The 21,656-nt window shown below is 38.3% G+C and overlaps 1 long non-coding RNA gene across 1 annotated transcript in view; it reads right to left on the minus strand.

Moving 5' to 3' along the window:
- Positions 1 to 3,644: 3,644 nt before the first annotated feature.
- Positions 3,645 to 21,656, minus strand: part of LOC136853493 (uncharacterized) — a 44,503-nt gene continuing 26,491 nt past the window's right edge. The window contains exons 3-4 of the long non-coding RNA XR_010857479.1: positions 11,465 to 11,528; positions 3,645 to 8,984 (exon numbers count right to left, since the gene is read on the minus strand). This is a non-coding gene — a long non-coding RNA (uncharacterized lncRNA). The remainder of the gene's footprint in view (positions 8,985 to 11,464; positions 11,529 to 21,656) is intronic.

A 21,656-nucleotide genomic window follows, 5' to 3' on the forward strand; every position in this document is an offset into this window, starting at 1 on the left:
GACAGCACCACAGGCGACATTGCTGGTGTCCGTTGTCAGCTGGAGGGGGCCACTGTGATCCTGGTGTGCCAAGGTCGTTGCCTCGGTGAGGGCGGCCTTCATCAGGGAGAAAGCCTGCTGCTGGCTGGGTCCCCACGACAGGGACTTTGGTTGGCCTTTAAGAACTTCTGTTAGGGGGGCCATGGTGTGCGCGATCCCGGGGATGAACCGCCTGTAGTAGTTCACCATCCCGAGGAACTCTTGGATGGCCTTAACGGAGGTGGGGGTAGGGAACCTGGTGATGGCTGAGACCTTGGATGTGAGTGGGCAGACACCTGCTGGGGATACCTCGTGGCCTAGGAAGTCGCCTTTCAGGACGCTGAAGGTGCATTTGTCGAAACGCACGACGAGCCCGTTCTCCTGCAGGCACTGCAGGACTGCCCGGATGTGCTTCTGGTGCTTGCTGTGGGACCTGGAAAATATAAGGTCATCTACATAGCAGACGCAGAACTTCAGGTCCCCGAGGATGCTGTCCATGAGCCGCTGGAAGGTCGCCCTGGTGTTCCTCAGGCCAAAGGTGAAGGCGAACACGTAGGACCCGAAAGGCGTGATGATGGCGGTCTTTGGTATATCCTCTGGTGTGACAGGTACCTGAAAATATGATTTTAGAAGGTCTAGTTTAGTGAATATTTTGGCTCCGTGGAAGGAGGCCGTGACGTCCCGCATGTTTGGCAGGGGCGTAGTGGTTGGGCTCCATTGCGATGTTAAGACGCCTGTAGTTGCCGCAGGGTCTCCAGGAGCCGTCCGGTTTCTGCACCATGTGGAGGGGGGAGGCCCATGGACTGGAGGCCTTTTTGCAGATTCCCATTCGCTTCATTTCTGCGAATGCATTTTTGGCCTCCTGAAGGCACCGTGGGGGAAGCCTCCGGAACTTCGCATGTGTGGGGGGGCCCTTGGTTATTATGTGATGGTAAAGGCCGTGTTTGGCTGGGGCCCCGGGGACTTGGCGGAGCTCGGGCCTGAACACGTCTGGAAACTCCGTTAGCAGCTGTGCATATTGGTGGGGGGGAGACGGAGCAGATGGTGGGCGCCTTGGGTCCCGTTGCCAGCGGGAGGGACCGGCAGGAGTCGGTGTCGAGGAGGCGCTTCCGCCCAACGTCAACTACCAGCCTGAAGTGCACAAGGAAATCAGCACCCAGGAGCGGGGTCCCTACGTCCGCGATGACGAAGTCCCAGGAATAACTCCGGCCAAGGATGGAGATCGACAGGGGCCTGGTGCCGTAGGAGAGGATGGGGGATCCGTTGGCGGCCGTCAGGAGGGCAGCCGGATCCGGTTCCTGCTTGAGGTCCTTCTTGGATGCTGGGAAGATCGATCTCCTGGCCCCCGTGTCGACCAGCATCATCCTGCCGGAGACGGTGTCGCGGACGTAGAAGCCTAGTGATTCTGGGCCCCTGGGATTTTTGGCTGCCATGGCGGTCTGTCCTGCTGGCCGCCGCCTCCCCCGTTTTTTGAACATGCGAATGAACAGGGCAGCAGGCAGTTCCGGGCATCTTTGCCAAACGGCTTTTGGTAGTGGCACAGGCCCGGGGAACTCCATTTGTTGTGGGGCGGTGGTCGCCTCCTGGTGACGACGTTGACTTCCTGCTCAGTGGCTTCTTCCTGCTGGATGGCGTTCACTGGGAGTGTGGGCTCTGTTAACTGCTTCGTTGCCCTCACGCAGTCCGTCAGGTGCTGCGCCGTTTGGATGAGGGCGTCGAGGGGCATGGTGTAGGGGTGAGGAATCTGGGTGCGGACCTCCGGGAGGAGCTGGCGAAGGTAGATCTCCCGCGATAGGCTTAATTCCTGCTGCTTTTGCTGCTCAAAGTCTGATAGTGAGAGCAGGTCCTCGATCATGCCCCATGACTCCACCGTGTTCAGATCATGCCGCGGGTTGACGGCAAGGTTGATGGCGCAGGCGGCCCGGTCAGCGATTGGTAGGGAGCATGTCTCGAGGAGGGCCTTCTTCAGGATGTGGTATGTGAGGGGGCTCGTGGCAGACACTCGCTGGACGAGTTTTTAATATACTTCCTCCGGCAGGGCATTAATGACTGTGTCAGTCTGCAGCACTTTGTCCGTAAGGTCTGCTATCCTGAACTGGCTCTCAACCCTGTACAGCCACGTTGTTGGGTTCCCGTGTGAACGGCGACAGCTTTACGGACAGGGCGGCCTGTGACTGTGTTGCTGGACCAGGGAGTGTGCGGGGCACGGGGATGGGTGTGGAGGAGTGTGAGAGCCTTGGCGCGGGCGAGATGGGAGGAAGGTAGACCTCTGAGTCCGCGAGGTTCGCGGTTAACTGTACGAGGGAGGGGATGTCTGTGTCCATGCTCGCTCCTTGCCCTCTTACTGGAGTTGGGTACTCGCGTCAAAACACACTTGGAAGCGCGCCGTGAGAGTCCATAAATGACGCTGGTGATTTTGCCGACGAGAGTCAGCACGCCCAAACACTGGTTACAGCGCCGTCTTTGGTCCGCTAATGGCTCCAGGTCTACTCCGGGTCACCACTGTAAGAGGTGCAAAAAAACGAGCAGGTAAAAGAGAACTGCTAATTTATTCATGATCCAGGCGGTTCATATAGCAGCAGACTGGTGTCGAGCTGTGGAATACAAGGGAGCTTCAGTGACCTGAGGTCGATAATAAAAAAACAGTGATCGAGTACACTTTACAATGTGAAAATAGAAGTGAAATTGGATACAATCTTGATGCCTGTGAAAGAAGAAATACAAGATACACAATTGACAACAGGTGAACAAAATACATACGTAGTTTAAATGATTGAAATCTCGTGACCTGGCACGTTAGGCGTGACTAATTGTACAGGCAAAGAAAATGGGACGCCATAGAAAACTTGCTCAGCAGAGACTTAGTGAATGACACTTTCGATGGAGACTCCGCTGACGGCTCTGTAGGTGGCTTTACATACTTAGCGATCTAATTGTTTTACTGTAGTCTTACTCGGGACCACCTCTTACAGAGCTGTTTATATGTGCCTTGCTATTTTTCCCCCTTTGTAGGTAGTTCTGTCATTTTATTAAAGGATGATTCCATTATTTGAGGATTCCAATTAATGTAAGAATGTAAACCTTTGATCCTATTGAAAGGAATTAGGATGAAAATTTTTTTTTTCGTGTCTACTTGGGATTGCGAGGAAGTATGGTATGCAAGAGTGATCTTTCAGGTTTAATAGTGTTTTTTTTTTTCATATTTAAGAGACTTTTACATAGAATATATTCTAAGATTTTGGTCTCATATATCTCTAAGAGAATATATGTTAAATGTTAATTCAGGTTGTATGATGAGATATTACAATGTATTCTGGATGAGCAGCTTGTTAAAAAATAATCTGGTCTATTTTGCATTCGTTGTAATTTGTTGTACTAGGTACTCTATACTCTTTTTGCTAGTAAAATGTTTTATTTTTGTAGGTATAAAATACCTGCATTTCCAATTAACCCCCTCCCCCATTTTCACTATGGACAAAGGGAAGGTTAAAATATGTAATATCACAAATTCTTAACTTCAGTAAAATTGGCACCATTGTAAGAGAACTTTTGAAAAGGAAATTTTGTTAAATGTAGAGAGTTTGAGCTTGTGTGATGAAGGGTAATTGGAGGAAATAAAAACTATATTACCAGACATTCTTTTATTTAATCAGAAATCTTACATTTTGAAAATTCTTTTTTTTTTTCTTCGGAGCCAGTAGTGCATGACACTTGAGGGAGTGTTGTCAACCATGGGGGGTAACCAATCTGTTAGCGACGTCAAAACAGCTTCTTGGAACTTTTCCAAGTTGAAAACAGACAAGAAGGAAAACCCTTTAAGTTTCCATGTGCTTTCCCAGAATTATTCCCATTTTCTGTCACTGCTAGAGAATATAGGTCCCTTTCAAATATAGAAAACAGTTCTGTACTGTAGTCGAGAGTGGTAGGGGTGATTATATTACCATAGACATGCAGCCATTCAAAATAATGGCTGTAATTTTGTAATGTACTTGCGCAAATGCTTCGTAAACAAGTACAGGTGTAGTCTGATAAGATATATTACATGAATCCCTCAGATTTTTAACGCCAGAATTTATCTATGAAGCACACAAAATCCTAGTTTACTGGTGGATACAATCTACAGAAAGTAAACACATTTCTGCAGTTTACTTTCGTTTGCAGTCAGCTTTGGAAGTCTGGAAAGGCCTCTCACGACATTTTACAAAAAACAGGTACCCAGCTTCATAGAAAACCAAGAAACAGTAAGTAAACAAGTGATGCATATATATGTATATATATTCATGAGCATATTAGCCACTTGACATAACTTGGTACCCAGTATCTTGGCTTCTGGGCTTCAAGGATAATTTAATCGTAAACATTTCTGGACATGGTTATTCATTCTTTAAGAACATTTTTTCAATATGTAGCCTTTAAAATTACGTATGGGTCTAAGCACAACCTGGGTAGGTTGGTTTATGGTGCATGACTTCTCCAAGCAAAGCATGCAAGCGTGCCATGATACTTAATAGCCTATGTAAGGTATACAGGCAGTTTAAGCATATTTAGTATGAAATGATGCTTCAGCAACACAAACAGCAGAACTGCCTTATTAACAAAGAAGCCCTTCAGCAGAAGAGAAATATAGATTAAAAGTAAATGGACTTCTCTAATACATGAAGCATTTTCCACTGTCAAGTGCTAAAAGTGGGCAAACTGCTTCTGCCATTTAAAACGGTGGATTGAACAGCTTCTGCCCAATGAAAGGGTGAGCTGAACAGTTTCTGTGAAGTAAGTGTCAACTGAACTGCTGCTACCAAGTGAAAGGGGAACAGAACTGAATTCTACCAAGTGAAAGGCAGACTGAACTATTGCTCCCAGGTGAAAGGCACTTCTGCCAAGTGAAAGGTGAACCAAACTTCTTTTACCTATAGTGAATGGCACACTTAACTACTGCTGACAAGTGACAGGCGAGTTGCACTGCTTTTACCAGATGAAAGGCTAACTGAACTGCCTTTGCCAAGTGAAAGATGAATGGAACTGCTATTGTCAAGTGAGAAGTGGGATGAACTGCAATTGCCACAGAGTTGCTAAACTGCAGCTGCTACATTAAAAGTGAGCTTACCTGCTGAAAGCAGAGTAAAAATCTAGCCAACCTGCTGCTCTTAGGTGAAAGGGGAGCTGTTCATCTACTACCATGTGATGCCTGGTGTTGTCAATGAAGTTGCTGCTGCCAAATGGAGTTACGGGAATTGCTGCTGCCAAGTGAAATAAAAACTGAACTGCTGCTGCCACATGAAAGGTGACATGAATTGCTACAGTCAAGTGAAAGTTGAGCAGAACTACTACTGCCTAGTGAAAGGTAGGAAAAACTGATGCTGCAAAGTCCAAGGTCAGCTGAACTACTACTGCCAAGTCAAAGGTGAGCAGAATTGTCTTTGTCAAGTGTGCATGCCTTCAAGTTCACAAAACATGTAAGTTCACTGAAATGGAAGTTTAAAGGGGGAATGCTTTCCACTAAAATGGAAGTTTAAAGGGAGAAGCAAGAAAAGCACAAGATTATTACAGCCTCATATTTTAGCAGAATTTGACCAATTGGGACTTTAATTCCAAGTTTCTAGATTCCAAAAATTCTCTTATGCAAAGAATACCATAACCCAGGAAACAACATATTACTACAATGTTAAATTACTGACAAGTATTTTTATAGGCATCATGCTTTCGTTGCTGTGCCATGAACTTCCCAAATGACACTAGTTACCATTTCCTAGCTAACTGAAGGTTAATCAACTTAAGAACTGAGCAAAAAAGCCGAAATACAGAAATTTGATATTACTTTCCCAATAAGAGCTGAATAAAAAAGAAATACAGAAGTCTTGGTACAGTCAAACCTCTTAAAACCGGCATTCTTTAGTCTGGGAACTCTCGCGGTTCGGCTTGATTTTGAATCAGCCGCCATTAGTTCATTGAGCTGCCAAGAGGGCAGTGCCACATTGTTTACAACTTGACAGCAAACTTCATGGCATATCTCTTTTGTTTTTATGAAAATCATTAGTAATGAAAAAGCCTGAAGTCAAACATGTTTTCAATATTAAATTTAGGCATATATTTTTTTTAAAGATTCCACTTGAGAAGGCTCCCCAAGTCAAAACTTTTAATCAAAATGAGACATTTGGCAATACATGAATTTCTTACTCTTTGAGTGCTTGAAAGATGTCACTTCTTTTTTACAGCTGTATATTTACCCATTCAATATGCCACCCGAGATCAGATGATGATAAGAGGTAAGAAGCGCAAGCAAAAATCTTTATCTATGCTAGAAATGTTAATAAATGGTGCTACTGTATTTTGGCATTTCCCGTTACCAAATATTTAGTGTTCATTTTCTACACCGAGTGATTGCCGAAATCCATTATTTTTGTCATTTCATTATCCTCTACAATAAAAATGAATGAAGAAATAGCAATAATTATGAAGATAGTAAATCTAGGAGATGAAAATCACCAATAATATTCTGCAGATACTGAGAACAGAAAATCACCAATAATATTCTGCAGAACAGTTAAGTAGTTGACTTACTGTTAGGCTAACTCGGGAATGTACGCTAAAGGTGTTAAAAGTATACTTTCAAGAACATTATAGAGTATGAAGTTGTCAAATGATACAGTAAGTGAAAATATGAGTAATAAAATATGTCAGCAACTAGGTTACTTGTATATGGAATTAGCTTGCAAGACGATGTTTACATAGGGGCTTAATTTTTTTAGGGGGGTCATCTATATTCTGGGATTTTCTATGGTCCAGGAGTGGCCTGGTCCCAAAGTTTCCAGATTTAAGAGGTTGGACTGTACAACAAAACAAGAGTACAAACTTACTATACAACACCCATTATTTCAAGTACTTAGTGCAATTGACAATAATTAAAGCTACCTGACTCTTATTTCATCATATTTCTGAAATCAATGGGAACTGTATGGGGTGTTAAATTTACAACCACCTCCAAAAAATGTCAATGATATTGCAAATTATTTAAAATTTGTAATGTCTACAATATCCAAGTCAGTAAGACCTATACCTCAGAAATGAAAGTGAATTTCTTAAGCCATTTATGTTAATAAAGCCACAGGCATTAAAAGGTTTCCTGGTTAAGATATAACTAAATACATTATGCTTCTAAACCATGACAAGACAATGCTCGTACATTAAAACTTCTCTTCACATACCTATCCTTAAATACTTAGTGCCCCGAGTTTACCTATACATCATTATGAAGCCCCCATAAGATAGTGAAGTTTTTAAGTGTAATAAAAAAAAACTCCTATACTAATCTCCTCTTTACTTCACTGCCAATTTTCATTCATACAAAACCTAACTGTATCCTACAAAACAACAGATACAACTTAATTATAATTTACTCTCATTGAACAAGTACAAAATCCATCTGAGAGTTGAATTTCCCTTGTACAAGAGACCTGGAAAATACCTAGTGTTCTAGTGAAGCAAAATACTGTGCTGTATTGCTAAGTTATGAGGGGGCTTGGACTCGTTTGAAAATTTTATGTATGTAACATTTAAGCAAATTAAACCCTTCTACTACAAGTTTCCCATTTACAAGATTAAAACCTTTGTCAGAAAAAATCTCCCCTTAATGTATGACTTTTTTACTTAATTCACTTACCTAAAACACCAAACTTGTCTTAAAATACCAATACCAACTTGAAACCTTTACACGCCCAATCTCTTAAAATATGCATTGTTGTCATTACAATAATCCTCCTGACTGTATTTAGCTATATTCTAACAAGTAAACATTTTAATTCCTTGGATTTTTTGGCTCATTTCTGTAATAATTTAAAGTAAAGATTTTTAATAATTTTATGCCTGATACATATAATCAAGATGCCCCACTGTCGTGGCAAACTTCGCACAATTTAAGAGTTCCAGTTCAGTATCTTTAAATTGTGGCAGGTTCTCCATTTGTCAACAACACTCAGGAAAGAACTAAAATTCTGAAATTTTTTTTTTATCTAAGTGTATACACGTAAATACTTGTGATAACTGTACAAACCTAGCTTCTACATAACCCTATTCTCTTGCAAGATGCAGGTACCAATGTTTATGTACTATACAATCACAGGACCTGGAACCTATTAAGAAATTAATTTTAAACTTTGCTATAACTTAGTTGATGCAACAAAAGGATTAAAGGATTTAGTCCCTACCATAATGGAAACTACTTCGGCAATATCTACAGAAGAACTGTCAGGAATCAATGGTTATGACAAATTTTTAGCCCAACATTGGTAATAACTTCCTGGCGCTATGCTCCTTAAATATTCCCGACTACCACGACATTCTCCTAGAACATAAATAGCCTTAATTTTTCATGACCAATGCACTAAAAATTTCATGTAACATTACCTATACATTATCTGAAACATAAGTCACTTGATGGCTAATAATTTATATTATGGGATATTCAAATAGCTAACTATATTCTAAAAGTACTAGACAACCTGATAACACATTTAGCTCATAAATTAGCTGATACTATGATATTTAAGTAAAAAACTGTGAAACAATGTAAATTACCCTGATAAACTATATATTATAAGATTTGCATTATACAAAAAAGGTCCCATACTAGTTTTGATAGTGCAATGAAGAGAAACTATCCTTACTAGTAGGCATGTAAAGCATTTTTCATGACAGCAAATAAAGCTTCAACAATGTCATTATCTACAGTTTACATCTGAATGACCACCAATTTCAACCCATACAAACTCCATTTAAAAAAGTTTCATGAAATTATGGTCGTTTTTCACAGAAAAATATACATTTCCAAGGGAGAGATTGCTAAGTCCACAACAGCTTTGTGGTATTACAGGTGATTTCTGATTGTGGTGGTGTCATGGTCTACCTTCTAGGTCTTCAATAGCCATTGCCTTGCTTACCCAGGTCTGATGCGGACAGTTGTAGATGATTTTCTGAAACGATGAGGAAAGTTTTATTAAATCATGTCACACTCAGGTCTTTTTAACTTACAAGGCATTAGGGCATTGGCTTCAACCTGACTAGCATCCTATACCAAGAGAGTAAGTGTTGAAAGCCAGTAGCATTTTTGTTTGGGGGACTATTACTGAAATGCCTTAAACTTACAGCTACAATAACTGTCAATAAAACTTGGATTGCAAACTTAATTACTTAATAAAAAAGGGGGGAGAGGAACTACCATGAGCTTCTTAGAGAAAACTTCGATCGGCAAAATACAACAAAGGGTTCTGTACCAGAGTTATTACTATTACCCGACTGATTAAAACAATTGAAAATATTTCTACAATTTTGCAAATAATTAAAATATATCTGTCCCCAGGACCCTCTTATTTTTGTTCAAAGTTAAAATACTCTACAGTACTTTTTGGCTCAGTCATTTTGTGAAACCTGTTAATAAACACAATACAGGGTAATGCATTAGAACTACTCAAAAAATAGTCCAGCAGAAATTAAAAAATTAATGCAAAGATTTTTATTTCTTAAAGTTAAGCATACCAATAAAATTCACCTTCTCAGCTCAACTCTTTAATATTTATTGCCTGAGCAAATTCACTCTCCCATTAAAGGCCTATTTGTACTGATGGTTCATAAAATAATTACAACTACCAATACCCTTTATTTCCCCAGATAACAGTAACTTCAAATGGTATGATTTTGCCTTCCAGTCAAACAAGATAGAAAAACAACCAAAATAATCAGGCTATCCATTAAATTTATCATATATCAAAGGGACTTCTGAGCACAACTCATACTATGCAACAACTTGTCAACAGGACTAAAAACTTATGGAAAATTTTCAAAAGATTAATAAAAACTACTATGGTACAGAAGCAGCCTGTAGCAGGAAATCAAAGCTGTACTTTTGATCTGGAACCAAATATTCCATAAAGACAAATTCATACCAACATGATTTTATATCTGTGTATCTTCCTTAATCACCTAACACTGGACAATCTTACAAACCTTTTATCTATACCCTAATCTGTTAATCTGTTTCATGTCATATACTTTTACATACCCTAAACTCCAAAACTTTTGAACCTACTGTCTACCAGGTTGAATTCTGCATTCAAAATGTACTATTATATATGCCATTTTGGCTGCAGGTACGGAATCTGATTCAAAATGTTATCTTTCAAGAGCTGAAATTTATCAAAATTTGGGTTTTTACACTTGTACCAAAGAAAAAATGTTTAGCTTGTAAAGCCAAGTTGTACAGTCTCTGCTGATCATGTTTGTAAAGTCCTCACTAAGCAAGTTTTCTTTGATGACGGCCCATTTTCTTTGTACCCACGATTTGTCACGCTGGACGGGCCAGGTCACGTAAAAATTCAATTGTTTAAACTGTGTATGCAATTATTTATCTGCTCATCAACTGTGTACCGTGTATTTCTTCTTTTGCAGGCGTCAAGATTATACTCAACTTTAATTCTGTCTGTTGTTGCATTGTATATTGTACTCGTTCGCTGTATTTATTTATTAATTGTTATCGACCTCAGGTAACCCTTGCTTCCATTGTCTTCCGTGGCCCGACGCCAGTCGGCCGCCATATAAACCGCCTGGACCTTTAATAAATCAGCAGTAACTTTTACCTGCTCGTTTCTTTTGCACCTCTTATAAGCTTGCTACTGAATTTAGGAAGTATCTTACAGACCTGAAAATGATTTACTCATACTGCAGGAGATGTTACAAGTTTCAGGAGATATGAATTACCGCCTTAATGACTACAGAGAAAGTAATGCTTCAGAACTGTTCTAAATTGTACTATTAAAAAAAAAAACTTCCTCTAAAATTGTGAATGGGAATCTTCTCTCAATTTTGCCTGTTCAATACCTGCTGTTGAAGTGAAGACTATTAGATCAGCTCTGAAGCTACTTGAAATCTATGATAGGAAGTTGACAACTGAACTCCACTTTTTAATGAAAGACTGGGTTCATCACTTTGCAACTATAAGATCAATCACAATATTGCAAAGAAAATAATGAGGTGGAAAACAATCAAGGAAGCCCTAGCTTCTTTCACTAATAGTAATTTCTAACAGTACTGGGATTAGTAACTAATTAAATACAAAGAATGAGATTCAAATTTAGTATTCCTCTCTGGTACACACCACCCACAAGAGGCCTAAGGGGATAGAAGTATTTTGTATACTGTAATACAGGTTCTTTCAATTTGGGGGTGTTGCATACTGGAAGTTATCCAGCAGATCACTTTCCACTTTTAATATGAGAAACCAAGAAAATTTATAAATGCTTTCAAAAGTGATTCTTATAACACAAACTTAGTACTGTAGTTTGAATTTTATTTTCAAGTTTATTAAAATGCAGTAATATGCCTCAAAAATATTTACTATCAAATCCTGAAATTCGAATCCAACTTTTTTTGTCACTAAAGCTTTTATTTCCAGTCTTACCTGCTAAATCCTGTCCAAGAGTATATTAACAACCATTTCTTCAATGAACAAAACCTGCATCAATCTGAAAAAAGATTAGGTCCTTCAGTATTGATTACCAAACTTTGTAAGTTATTTTCAAGATTTACTACATTACCCAGTAAAATTTATTTTAAGGATTTTACTATATCAAACACTTCATTTTATATTAATAGTAATACTGTACTATATGCAAATACCTGAACACAGTAAGTAAAAACTATTACGAAAATTTTAAATGTAACTGTCCTGTATGACTTTTTAAAATGTCAGTGAAACAGCCTAACTAGAGCCAACAGTTCACACACATTCTGTACCAACTACATGGTGCACCCACCTAAATAAGGATACAATTAAGCTTAAGTCTCTCATCAATTAGTTGAATACTGTAACACCTAACACCACTGCTCAACAATAATTCCCAGATGACTATAGGATGAAATATATGCGCTTGTACATTATTGATTAAAAATCAAAAAGCTAAAATATAATTGATGCTTTAATTCAGAAGCATATACTTAGCCTTGTGTTTCCCAACACTGACTTACCTACTGTAGCTATGGTAACATTTTGTTCTTAATTCTGAGCACAGATGAATCACCAGTTAAAAATTTAAACCAAAATTCAACGTAAATCTGCTTTTCATCATCATGCTGTAAATATGACACCACACTGTCATCTCTGTGGTAATTAATTTTAAAAAATCATGGTACTATCAGCCTCTCTGATATGTGATTTTTTTTTAACGAAACGGTATTGTCAACATACCCTTGCTAAAATGGGTTCAAATGCCCAGCAAAGTAATAATAGCTATTCTGTGAAAAAAATCCTTGGTAAATTTGTCAAGGTTACGAAGAGCTGTATGAACCCCTAGCCATAACTTGTATCAAAGGTATGATGGCGTTAGCTGGCAATGCTTAATGCACTCATGCCGATATACTGGTTTTTAACTATTTCTAAGTTAGTTGCATGTTTTGCTCAAGTTCAGTAAGATTGGCTGACTGACTTATGGATTTTAGGTATACATGCCAAGCACTGGGGCAACTATGGCCATTCAGCGCTTAAAATAAAAAAAATGAACTAAAATTCATTAAAACTATAAGATAAAAAATGTACCAAAAAATATACAGTAAACCCCCGTATTCGCGTTCTCAAGATTCGCAGACTCACGTATTCAAGGATTTCTCTTCGGAACGTATCTACCCCTTATTTGCGGAAAATTCGCCCATTCGCGGTATTTTTCACTGAGAAATATTCACTAAATACTGTATTTTCGTCTCACTTTCATGACTAAATGCACCTTTCGTGATAAAACTTGAAATACTCTAGTGCTCAAGTTACGTTAATTCACCTTATGATAATTCGATTTTATAAAATATTTTTAAATTTCGCGCGGGCGCAGGCAGCAGCGTAATCAGGCAGTGAGAGAGACCAAATTACTATAGACAACTTTTCCTCCATCTCTTTATCCCATCTTCTAGTTAAAAACGTAAAAGAGAATGATAAAAGTATTGTCAGTAATGTTATACTCTTGCGTAAATACCTACAACCATAAACAACCGACCAAGAAACTTGTTTTGCTTATAACTGAATTGGATAACAACAGCCGTTTACCTGCATTTCAACCATTCATACGGTAACAAACTGTTACCGTAGGTTATGGCACAAATGACCTTAAGTAGAATAGGACTGATATATTTTTACATCATACCCTTATTCGGTATGGATAAAAGATCAAAGAAATATAAAGCTAAATTTAAGCTGCAAGTTGTAGCTGAAGCTGAGAAAATGTTCAAGCTGCTAATGACTATACTGTAAATTATCGTGCATCGGCAACATGGATGAAACTCGATCGTAATTAAAATGGGAAAGCATTTTCATCAAAACCACTGGGCATGAAAGAACACATTACTGCTATTTTTACGCCAATAAACGATAAATACGTAAAGCTCGTATTATGATGAAATCCATTGAAAATTGCGAACGGAATCTTTTTTTTATACAAAACAAATGCCCCAAACGGCCATCGTCATCTATTATTAATGAAAATAGATGAATTAATTTCAAGAGACGTATTTTAGTTATATTTCGACTTAAAAACACTTTGTATAACGAAAAATAACCTTGCCTCTTAAGTATCGAGATTTATTTAAGCTAACTAGAAGTAAGAAAAGCGCTCTGAATGAGTTAAATGCGGCGAAATAAATGCCGCGTAAACATTGCCAAGCCAAAACATTTATCACTGTGATTGCAATTTATAATACAAAAGCAATAAAAGAACATACAATATGATTGGATACAGTGAATTACGGCATAAAATTTTAAACCATGGAAAAGATGCATACTCGTTATGTTGACGTTTGTATAATACGATACGCGAATATAGAGTACAGTATAATGTAAGCTACACTACCATATATGTATACAATATACCATAGTGCAGGCAAAGCTAATTCTTGTTTATTCAATTTCTCTTTGTATTGAATTACCATAAGTGACTTTGCATCAACCTCCAGAATTAGCCGATATTAATACTTACTATACTGTGTTATAAAGAGTATATTTTATAGTGTAGGCTAGGCTACCATATATACAGTACATGGTACCGAACACCCTAGTGTAGGCTAGGCTATGTTCGAGATACGTTTTGGTATTTCTTGTTTCTTATGTTTTGTCCGACAGCCAAGCTCGTATCCATGTTCATGCCAGAAGTCGTTGCCAGTGCTGTTAAGTCGTCGGATCCAGGGGAGGGAAAACTATTAGCCAAATCCATAAATTTATACCAGTCCACATGCAAAGTCCAAAAATTGCACACCTGACACCCAAGAGCCCCCGCAGACCCATACAGCGCATTAGAAAGGGAAAACCAGGCAGCTTCTACTGCCCGACTTCCCCACCCCAACACACTACCAAAGCCTGCAAAGAGACCCCAAGATGCCAGGCATGCACACATCAGACCACCACACACAAACCGGCTCATCCACCCACCAAAACTGGTTGGTTATATCAAGTATCGTGGATCAGTCAGATATTCGCATTCGCCACCAATCGCACAAGTGGGAGTTGACTCCCAACAGTCCTTCCCATACCCTACCCTTTCGGGATAGCACCAATACGCTTGCAGTGGCCCAGGTATAAGCCAATCTGCCTGCTGGGAGTTCTGTCCCCACTAACGGGGACAGACTCCCCACTCCAAATGTGCTGGTGGGCTTCGGACAAAAACCTGGAGTACCACCCCCAAAAACCAGCCCTCCCCTGGATTCCGATGGGCTGATCCCCGGAGATGGTTCCGCCCCCCAAGATAGCAATGAGAGAATCCCATCACTATCTTAGGTCCAAACCATATCGGGTGGCAACCCAACCACCACAACTCCCACAATTAGCTTCGAATGCGAACCCCTTACAAAAAACGACCCCTTCTCAGATTCATCTAAGCAGCAAGTGTGGAATGTCCACGCTATTTAAACCAGAAACTATGTAGGATGATTCGTCAGGACCCTTAACACCTCACCTCGTCAAGGTGTCCTACTCAAGGGGATATCCTGCCCTAAAATGGAGGGCTGTAGTATCTGCAAAAATACAAAACTGAGAAAAATGGTATATACAGTTGACCCTCGTTAAGACGGACTAATAGGGGGGCCAGTGTGTCTGTCTAATATATATATATATATATATATATATATATATATATATATATATATATATATATATATATATATATATATATATATATACATATATATATATATATATATATATATATATATATACACATATATATATATATACACATATATATATACACATTGTATATATATATATATATATAAATTTATATATATATATATATATATATATATATATATATATATACACACAACATATATATAACACACATATATATATACTGTACTTAAATTTTTATAGAGTATGCATAATAACCCAATGTAGAAACGCTAGAATTAAAGCTCATGGTAAAAGATCAAAAATGAAGAATAAAACAAAAATTATAGAATTCAGCCACATGTAGATGCCTAGGCTGAGACAAATGCATAATTGTTAAGTAAAATGATGTGGTGTCTCCAAAATGAAGAGTAAGATTTTTTTTCTTTTTTCATGTTTTGTTATTTTAGTTATTTATTCATTATAGTTTATTATCTATATTAATATATAGTTAAATAAATGTGAGATGATTAAGATCAGTAATAAAATAGTGGAACAATTAAGACCACAAGTTCACTAACACATTTTTTCAACAAAAGCATTCCGTAAAATGCAAAAATATACATGATCAAAATGATTGTATTCAACTTGAAAATTTTTACAATAAGACTATAAAATACATTTCATCATATCGATCTTAGAGAGGGTTGGTTTTTTATTGAAACCAATGTCGTCATCAGTTTACAGTCAAATCTGAGGACGGTCCGGGAACAGGATTCGCAAGTGATGATGCATCACCACAACAGACTGTTGTGGGATTTTTTTATAAAATTATTGTTGAATTCATGTTTTCATGAAGAAATAATTATATAAAGCAAATTGAGTAATTTTTGCCATCAGCAGTCAATCACAATCATGGCAACCTTCAAACTTAGTGCCGTTACGACATATGTCTATAAACAGAACAGAAGTAGAGGGCTGTCATTGGCTAGCAGATCTCCATGGCAAGGAGCCAGCCAATCAGGTTTTAGCTGTATTCTGACTGAGAAAGAACTTTTGCTTAGGGAAGCTGACGATGACATAAGAGTGTGTTTTGAATACAAAACACTTTTTAATTGTGTGTGTATTTTACTGGTTACATGAAGAATGAAGAATAGAATGAATTCCTTCTTATTACTTTGAGTGCAAAATTGTTGGTTCAGAGATTCTTCAGTAACAAAATTATATAAATTTCTTTTTTGCTTCAGATATATTTACTAAAGCTGCGTTGACATACCTTTAAAACAAAACTCTTCTCTTTAACCTCTTGAGGATAGAATTACACTGCATAAAGGGAACAGGCATTCTCTCTCTCTCTCTCTCTCTCTCTCTCTCTCTCTCTCATTTGCCACGTAAACACAAGTATTGTCCAGTAACTCAGCTTTTGTCTTCGTAGAGTTTACCTTTGTCATGTCTTTTCTTTCCTAAAAAACATACAAAGCATCGAACTGTAGCTACCAGTTGGGCAGTACATAGGTAAAACTGTTAATGCTCAGTGATTGGCTACGATACTTCCTACCGTTCCAGACAACAGCGTTTCTTAATGACGGTACATAGCGTGTCCAAGTTAAATTGGTTGGTTACAAGTTAAAAGCATTTCAGTTCAGTACAGTATAAATACAGAACAGTATATATATAAAAAAATATAAATGAAAAGTTTTTTGGTAAAAAGGAAAACGGTACGCGACGAGTGGAGGAACAGTAACTATCTTAAATCGTGGTCGAACATTACGTATTTTAAATTGGCTGACCCACTTCGGTGTCTGCCTTACCTGATGTCTGGGTTAATGAGGTCCAGCTTAATGAGGGTCAACTGTACTGCAGTTTTCCCTTGCCTTACTACAATTTTGCAGTTACTGTACAGTAAACCCCCATATTCGTGGTCCCACGATTCGCGGATTTCTCTATGGAACATATGTACGCATTATTCGCTGAAGATTCGCTCATTCACAGTATTTTTCAGAGAAATATTCCCTAATTACTGTATTTTCATCTCATTTTCATGACTAAATGCACTTTTTGTTATAAGACTTTAAAATACTCAGGTAGTGCTCGAGTTACGATAATTCACCTTATGATAATTAGAGTTTGCAATGGGGTAAGCAACCATCGTACATTAATACACAATTACCGTAGGTTATAGTACAAATGACATTAAGTAGAATAGGACATATATTTTTACATTATACCCTTATTTGGTATGGATAAAAGATCAGTGAGGAAATATACTGCTAAATTTAAGCTGCAAGTTGTAGCTGAAGCTGAGAAAACTATGTTCAAGCTGCTAATGACTAAATTATTGTGCATCTGCAACATGGAACTCGACCGTAATTAAAATTGGAGAGTATTTTTTAATCAAAACTACTGGGCATGAAAAAACACATTACTGCTATTTTTACGGCGATAAACGTAAATGTGTAAAGCTCGTATTATGATGAAATCGAGTGAAAATACCTAACGGAATCTGGTTTTTTTTTACAGAAAAATGCCCTCAAACCGGCCAATGTCATCTATTAACGAAAAAGTAGCTAAATTAATTTCATAACAAGAGTAATATTTCGACTTAAAAACACTTCATCTAACGAAAAATAACCTTGCCCCATGTAAATAAAGCATCTAGAAATTCATTTATGCTAACTAGAAGCAAGAAAAGCACTCTGAACTGAGTTAAAGTGGTGGTTATATAAGGCGAAATAAAACACTGCGTAAACTATTTCCAAACTAAAACATTGATAGCTATGATCGCAATTTCTAATACAAAAGCAATACAAGAACATATACGTATTATTGGAGACAGTGAATTAAGGCTTAACATTTTAAAAGATCCGTGGAAAAGTTGCATATTCGTTGTATTATGTTCATATAATACGATACGTGAATACAGAGTACGGTATAATGTAGGCTACTCTACCGCATATGCATAAGATATACTGTACCATAATGTAGGCTAAGCTAATTCTTGTTTGTCAATCAGTTTCTCTTTGTATTGAATTATCTATAAGCCACTGTATGAACCTCCAAAATTAGCCGATATTAATAATTACTATACCATGTACGTATAGAGTATACAGTACTTTATAGTGTAGGCTAGGCTACCATATATGTATACATGGTACTGAATACCCTAGTGCAGGCTAGGCTATATTCAAGATACGTTTTTTCCAACAAACGATGGTTTTTTTTTTTTTTGGAACCTCACCCTATTATAAGTAGGATTATACCTGTATAAGCATTTTTTTTTTTGAACTATCAAAATAGGCAGTTCTAAGTGTTTTTAGAAGGGTTCTATGTATTTGCGGGTTTTAGCTATTCGTGGGGAGTGGGTACAAATCACATGCGAATATGGTGGGTTTTACGGTACTGCAAAAAGGACCCCTTAAATACTCATGGAATGCATTGAAGAATCATTCTGAAACTGTAGTAACTTGTGCATTTTGTAATTCAGAGTCCAATAGGTGGCATATCTAAATTTCAAAAACTTTGCAGATACAGTGTACTGCAGTTTTCCATTTTAGGGCAGTATTGATTGCTATCACAAATAAGGTAACACTTAGCACACTACCTTGAGGGATACCACCTTGTATATAGGAAGAGGAAAATGCAGATTCAATGTGACTTAGGTAGCAATCTCATATAAAATCCTTAATGAAGTATTACATATTGCCTCCAATGCCCCCAGAAGCCAACTACTTCAGTATACCATCCCTCTAAGTGGAATCGTAAGCTTTCTCCATATCAAAGACGACTCAGACTTGATTCTGGATGCAAAAGTATTTTGGATCTCCCTTGATAACATTAGTGGGTCTATAGTACGTCTATTCTTTCTGAATCCAAATTGCCTATCAGATAAAAGATTTTTTGTTTCTAAGTACCAGACCAATCTGCTATTCACCATTCTTCCAAATAGCTTACATACAGCCTGAGAGAGCTATAGGCCTATAACTTAGTTCTGGGTTCTTACCAGGCTTAAGACTGGGGACTACAACTGATATCTTCCAAGACTTTGGAGAGGTATGAAGTTTCTATTGTCATTAAGGGTATCCAAGAGGAAGCCGCTACTGGTTTCTGGAAAGTGCTCTAACATTTCATACCTAATATCCTCTCCCAGGGACGCTGATGATGAGTTGGCTAATGCATTGATCATCTCATTCATGGTGAAAGGTATACTGAAAGCCTCTTTATTATTGGACTGAGGTGGAACTAATGATGTAGAATCTCGGATTCGCTGAAATTCAGCAGAGTACTGTATTGCACTATGAACTTTGGCAAAGTGCTTGCCAAACATCTCTGCCACTTCTTTATGATCAGATTTATATCCATTCTCCTTGATGATAGTGGGTCTGGAGTATATTTACCTTGCAATATCCTGATCTTATTTCAGATTTGACTAGATAGCATTTTTGCTGAAACCTTCAAGATGTGCCTGACGCATGATTGTCAGCCTTTTATTATTCTTTACTGCTTTGCACAAGTTCTGGGATAAGCCATTTTGTTTGCCTCAAGTTGATCTTGAATATCTACGAATGCATCTTCTAGTGACTTTCCTAGCAACTGAAAATTTCTAACTCCACCATGGAACAGCTGGATGCCATGGCAAACCTACAGTTCTAGGTATTTATTTCTCTGAACTATCTACTGCAGTACCACTTAAGTGCTAATAAGCTTCAATCGGAGAAGGGAAGTCCTTGGAATTTTTTTAAATGTGTGTTAATCTTTCATATGAACTCTGATCTGTTTCATCAGTTTTCCACTTTAGGAGGGATGGGAGTGGAGTGTTATGAATAATTTCACTAGTATGGACCAATGGTCACTGCCATTAAGGTCCTTACTCACTGACCACTGTTATTCTAGTGCAAGAGCCAAGGAGCATACAGTATAGTTAAATCTATGGCAGAAGAGGAATTATTGTATATATATACCTTGTTGGTGATCCACTGTTCAATGATAAATTGTTCTGTCAAGTAGCCTAACTGCTCAATAATGTTACCCCCATCTACTATATACATTACCCCCTCCAAAGTAGTTTTGCATTAAAATCACCCATTAATATCAATGGGGATGGCAGCTGGTCAATGAAGTGTTGAAGGTCAGATATTTAATTGCCTGTTACTAAATCGTTCCCTGTCAGGTAACTGCTCAATAATGTTATCCCCCATCTATTACATACATTACCCCCCTCCAAAGAGTATGTTTTGCATTAAAATCACCCATTAATATCAATGGGGATGGCAGTTGGTCAATTAAGTAATGAAGGTCAGATATTTAATTGCTTGTTACTACACATAGGTCCAATCTAGGCTGCAGATATAGAGAACAAAGAATGATCTTTTTATAAAAATATAAATTTGTACAGCACAAGCCTGAAGTATTGTGTCAAGTTGGATGATGGTGCATTTTATATTTATGGATATAAAACCTGTGCCTCCTTGAGCTCTTTCTCCTGTTTGAGGAGTTAGAATAAGCATGAAACATTATCCTAGATCATTAAAAACGAGTTAAAAACTAAAGACTCTTCCTTGCTAAACTCCTGCTGGCGCCTCAATATCTCTGACACAGAAAAGACAATAAACTGAGCAAAAGTTCAATGAAAGATAAAAACTTGAACAATCTAAACAGACTCCGTTTCAGCATGTCCAAAGCACTTGTCAGTCTCGAGTTCATCTCTTCACACTACAGAGAAAAGAAACCGAACCCTCTACTGAAGACTATTTAGGCGACGAATAAGCATCTTTATCGCAAGATTGCGAAAGTGGTACTCTGCGACTTCATAAAAAACCATAAGACAAGCCCTACCAAACCTAGAGGGAGCTTTGTGTGCCTGAGTACAAGAAAACTTATGAAACAAGCTCTAATTTAAGGAGAAAGCTTGGGTTCTCTTTTCAAATAGTTGAAGGGCACCAAAACACTAAGACAAATGAGACCTATTCTCTGCGTGGCCTCTTTCCTCAACTAAATGAGCACAGAGCAAGGCGCAACACTCCAGTAAACGCCTATCAAACCGAAGGAGATCCTCTGATTCAAACTTATCCACCAGAGGGCAACAGGAGGAGACAGGAGGCAACAGCTAGCGGCATCTGGTGACAGGAGGTGACAGCAGCTGATTACTGTATCGCATCCACGACTCGATGAAAGGGAGACAGTCTGAAGTGACTCAGCAGAGTCCACAAGAGTCAGCTGAGTGAAAGAAAATGGTAAATATTGGGAGGCAGTGGGGAAGAGTACAACACTCCCACCTCATCCGAAAGTGTCAACATTCTTTATGAGCATTCCCATACAACATCCTTAGAAAGCTATAAAACTAGAATGTTAACTAGCTTGGAAACACGAGAAGATACTGTAACCATGGTAGATTTGGAAAGAAATATTAATTAAGGCAAGGTAAGAGACTTGCCGATAGTTGAAAAATCACGTTAAAGAACAAACAAGAGCATTTCGATCAACCAACTGAGTTGACATAACAGAATAAAAAACT

This window comes from Macrobrachium rosenbergii, chromosome 27 (assembly GCF_040412425.1).
Source record: "Macrobrachium rosenbergii isolate ZJJX-2024 chromosome 27, ASM4041242v1, whole genome shotgun sequence".
NCBI lineage: Eukaryota > Metazoa > Arthropoda > Malacostraca > Decapoda > Palaemonidae > Macrobrachium > Macrobrachium rosenbergii.